This window comes from Erinaceus europaeus, chromosome 4 (assembly GCF_950295315.1).
Source record: "Erinaceus europaeus chromosome 4, mEriEur2.1, whole genome shotgun sequence".
NCBI lineage: Eukaryota > Metazoa > Chordata > Mammalia > Eulipotyphla > Erinaceidae > Erinaceus > Erinaceus europaeus.
In genome coordinates this window covers 136,297,708-136,302,568 of record NC_080165.1, presented here as the reverse complement: position 1 = coordinate 136,302,568, position 4,861 = coordinate 136,297,708, and the positions used below count along the sequence as shown (strand labels likewise).

Here is a 4,861-nt window from a genome sequence, read left to right as displayed (position 1 = left end):
GGAGCCTTCTTGCACATACTTCCTTGTTCCTTTGAACAAGGCCATAAATTACCATATGTGGCCAACTGTAACCCACTGCAAATATCCTGGTTTTGCTTAACTGCCCCCTTCTCCCCTGCCCTGAGGTGCTTCTAATTTGCCTTTAGAGAGGAGCCTGCCTATGCATGGTGAGCTCATGACCAGACCTTATGTGGTAACTTCCCCATTAAGGAACAAACACCTGATAGGTCAAGACTTATCCCTGTATTGTGTGTAGCTTAATGATTACCTTAACTTTTTCCTAACCCTTGAGTATATCTACCTGTATGTACACCTGTTAAATTAGATGTCTCCCTGAAGCATCTCCCAAGTGGTAGTTTACTCCACATGCTCGCCTTCATCAGCAGTGTCCCCAGGAACCCCGGGGTGGCTCGTTTCCCCTCTCCCCCACGGTCTCCAGTCGATGCACAAAGGAGAACCATCCTCCACACCTGGCGCCCAAACAGGGACCCTGCTGTGACTCAGTCTGGTGGAAATCAGATGAGTGATTCCTGCGAACAGGAGTAATGTCCCTTCTAACTGAAGGGACCTATGGCTCCAAGCATTCTTAGGACGTTGTGTGCTGTTCCATTATGGGGAACATCCCATTGAGTCAGAGAGACCCACAGCTCCAGTGTCTTCAGACACTGCTTGAGACCAGAGGTCTGAAGATTTCAAAAAAGCAAGCTGAGTCCTTCTGGGACAGAGTCTTATCTATTGCTTCCTGGATTACAGCGTCTCATATCTTTGATATAGATGTCCGGTCTCAGGTGGCTTTCCTTGCCTGCTGCACCAAGTTCTGTGATGGCTTCGCTCTCCCCCTCCACTTTTTTGCTGTCATCTCTGACATCAGGCTAAGCACTGAAACTCCCAAGACATTAGAGCAGGCTATAGAGAAATGTGTGGCTCAGCCAAATTCCATAGAAACCAAAGAGGCTGAGGCCAAGGACCTCTGCCAACACCCAAAGACAGACTCCATGAATGAATCAGATTAAAAAGAGCTAGAGGCAGTCATAAAACAGCTAAACACAGATCTGGAAGACCTTAAAATCAGGTTGGCTCCCCCAGAACTCACTCTACACTAAAACTTTATCTGCCCCTACCTACCTATGATGGAAGAGAGGATCAAGATCCCCCACCCCTGGTGTCGACAAATGGCAAACCTCCAATTTCCTGGCCAGAACCTCCCCCTGGAGCTTCCCTGGCATCACCCTCTCCTTAGGAGAAGACATCCAGCCCCCTTTCACTTATCCCCCTGATGGATGTTCTACCCCCACCACGCCTTGAGGCTATTCCTGTAAACCTTATACAAAATGCACAGCTCCCCTTATGTTGGTATGCTTATACTGCTACAAAGCTTAAGGAGCTCCTCACAGCAGTTAAAGAGGACAGAATTCATGCTTTGAGGACAAAGTCCATCCTTCATGGCATGGCGCAAAATCTAAATACCCCCCAAGACTGGAAAGACCTTACTAGGGCCACACTGCCAGGCCCACCTTTTAATGGTCTCTGCTAGTTACAACACTCCTGCCTGCCCTAGACTGGGTAAACAATGACCCTGTCTGTGTTGAGCAGTGGCCACTTCTGCAGGAAAAAATTACAAGCTTTAAAATAATTAGTTAATGAACAGCTGATTAAAAGATATATTCATCTGCCCTGCAGCCCTTGAAATACTCCTGTATTTAACATAAAAAAAGAGATCAGGCAAGTGGAGGATCCTTCAAGACTTGAGGGCTATTAACAAGACTATGAAAATTTGGGACACCCCCCAGTGAGGTTTGCCGCTTGCCTCTGCTATCCCAACAGGTGTGCCTGTAGTTGCCACTGTCATCCCAGATTGCTTTTACTCTATTCCTTTACACCCCAGTGATTGCTAGCATTTTCTTTTTACTGTCCCCACCATTAACAATTCCAGGCCAGCTAACAGATATGAATGGGCCATTCTGCCCCAAGGAATGGCCAATAGCCCCACCATATGTCAAGAGGCAGTAAAACGTGCTCTTGCTAATAGTCACAATAAAAGATTACAGAAATTACTTTAAATGCCATACACCCCCTCAGACCAACAAGTGCATGGTTCAAAGACTTTTGCTCTCTCTGGCATATTACTCATTCCACAGGAATCCCCTTCAACCCCCAGTGTCAAGGCATAGTTGAAAGAGCACATGAATTAGTAAAAGGAAAAGGGGGGATATACCCCCCAACATACAATTAGCTATGGCCTTAACTACACTTAATCTTTTCAATATTTATAAAAATTTCGAACAACCCCCCCCATGATTATCCACTGGCAATCTCCATCTGCAGCTCCCCCAATATGGGTGAGATGAGGAGATCCTCTAGATGTCCTATGGAAGGCACCCAACCCCCTCCCAACACAGGAAGAGGGTTTGCTTGTGTTTAGCCACAGGACCAACCAAAGCCCCTGTGGATACCGGATCGAAATGTCAGACACCAGGCCACCCAAAGACTCTCCGGAATCAACACATGTTCAACCTGCTGATGGCTGAGAAGAGTTGGATCTGTATCTTTCTACAGGAGGAATGCTGTTTTTACATTAATGAATCTGGACTGGTAGAACAAAATATTCAGACTCTGACCAAACTCAGGGAGGACCTTCACAGCTGCTACTTCCTTGGGTTCTCCTCTTTATGGCTTCAAGGCCTGCTAACCACTTGTATTCTCTGCCTTGTGGGGCCCCTGATTCTGATTTCTTTGTTCTTTCTCCTTGCCCCCTTCCCACTTAAGTTCATCCAACTTCACATTAGCAAGATGACCAGAGTAGTTGTTGATCAGGTTCTCGTCCACCCTTATAAGTTCCTGACCACAGATCCTCTGTATCTCTACTTTGATTCCAAGCTCTAGATATTTTCCGTTGTCATGCCCACCCTACATTTTTTTAAGATTTAAAAAAAATTATCTTTATCCCTTCCCCTAGAGGTGTTACAGATGTGACTGCTGTCACATGTGTGTCAATAGGTGGCAGAGAGAAGAGAGGCTTGTCTACGTCCAGTGCTCTGACCTGTGAGCCACTGGGTGATTGATAGTCTGACACTCAGCACCGCGCCCCCAACTGTTACTGCGTGTTTATTGGCGACCCGAATCCTGTCGTGTAAGCAAACTCTTATTCTTCCTTTAAAAAAAAATTATCTTTATTTAATGTATAGAGACAGCCAGAAATCAAGGGGGAGCTGATAAAGAGGAAGAAAGACTGAGAGATACTTGCAGCCCTGCTTCACCTCTCATGAAGCTTTCCCCCTGCAGGCGGGGACCAGGGACTTGAACCCAGGTCCGTGCACACTGTAATGTGTGCACTTAACCAGGTGCACCACCACCTGCCCCCCCCCCGTATATTTTACATTAAAGAAAAAAGGGGGACATGTGGGTAAAGGCGAGCGCTTCCACACTACAATCACCATCTCTGGCATTATGCTATTCCACTGCAGAATACTGTGCCCCAGTATGGTTCCGTAGCCCCCATGTCCACTTGGTCGATTCCAAATTATATTCCTCCATGAGGATAATTTCTGGAACCATCCGTTCTACCCCGGTTCCACAGCTGCCAGTTCTTAGCAACATCACCCCGCCAGATATTCGTCGGGATGCGGCATCATCTAAGTTCATTTCCCACGTCTACGCTCGACCGGACCAGCCTATATACGCGGTTATCTTCACCCACCCTGTCCAATGCTTGACGTCTTGTCACCCAATCTGGTCCCCTACGCCTACAATGAACTTCTCTGTTCCAGACTCTTGGAAACAGAGTTGGCAGTCAGCTGAGGTAAAGAACAAACACCTCATCACAGACCCCTGTAAGCGTCAACCCGGCTTTGACCTAGCACGTTATGATTGGGCCCTCCTCAATCACTATTGAACAGGCCATGGCCGGTGCACTGCTATGTTCCATTGCTGGGGACCCAGAGATGACCCAAATTACCCCTGTGGCTCCAGACAGACTATGACCCACATAGTCAACGACTGCCACCTCTCCAGATTCAAAGGAGGTCTCGAAACTTTATATCAGGCTCAACCTGACGGTGTTGACTGGCTACGGAAGAAGGGCAAACGCTAGAAGAAGAAGAATATATGGGAAATCCAGGCCATTATCTCCGTGAGAGTCTGAGAGGGTCAACCCTGAGCCCCCTCCTCACAGGGAGGCAGTAGGGAGGTCCCCACTCGACCCCATGACCTTCAGATGGATATAAACATATCTACATTTTCTTTTAAGTAGCTCATGTGGACAAAATTAATAATTAGGAATTTTCTCTTCTAAGCAGTAGAGGGGGGAGATAGAGACACAGAATGATAGGCACCGGCAGGCCTACTTAACCAATCATGAAGTATGCCTGCTGCAGGTGGGAAGCATGAGCTCGAGCCTGGGTCCTTGCACACAGTACTATGTGCACTTAGCTGGGTTTGCCAGCACCCAGCCTCTTGATATTGTGCCTTAAAATTATATATAATGCAAGGCAACTTGTGTGAAAAAGCTGCAATTTAAGAGAATGGACCAGAGAAGTTAGGAACCATTTATTATTTACTGGATAGCTTTAATAACTTCCATTTTTCTTCATATGTTTGATTAGTGATCATACCAAATACACTTATCCATAAAATTGTGTATTAATTTTATAAATTTCAAAAGTAATATATCTTCTCTGTCGCTTATATAGAGACTAGAACTGAAGTGCAGAACAAAATTTTTGTTTGCTTGTCACCTCTGTAGTTTCACCACAGCAGGATGACATTTTTGCTAGGTACAAAAGGACAAAGACAGAGACAGGACTGAGGGAAAGAAATCACGGTAGCACAGCATCCTTCCACATGGGGGGCACTGGTACAGAGA

General features: G+C 46.3%; 1 non-coding gene across 1 annotated transcript; it reads left to right on the top strand.

The window, feature by feature from the left end:
- Positions 1-2,945: 2,945 nt before the first annotated feature.
- On the top strand, positions 2,946-3,074 carry LOC132538526 (small nucleolar RNA SNORA17). Its single transcript, XR_009549879.1, has one exon. It is a non-coding gene; the product is annotated as a small nucleolar RNA SNORA17 (small nucleolar RNA).
- Positions 3,075-4,861: the final 1,787 nt, after the last annotated feature.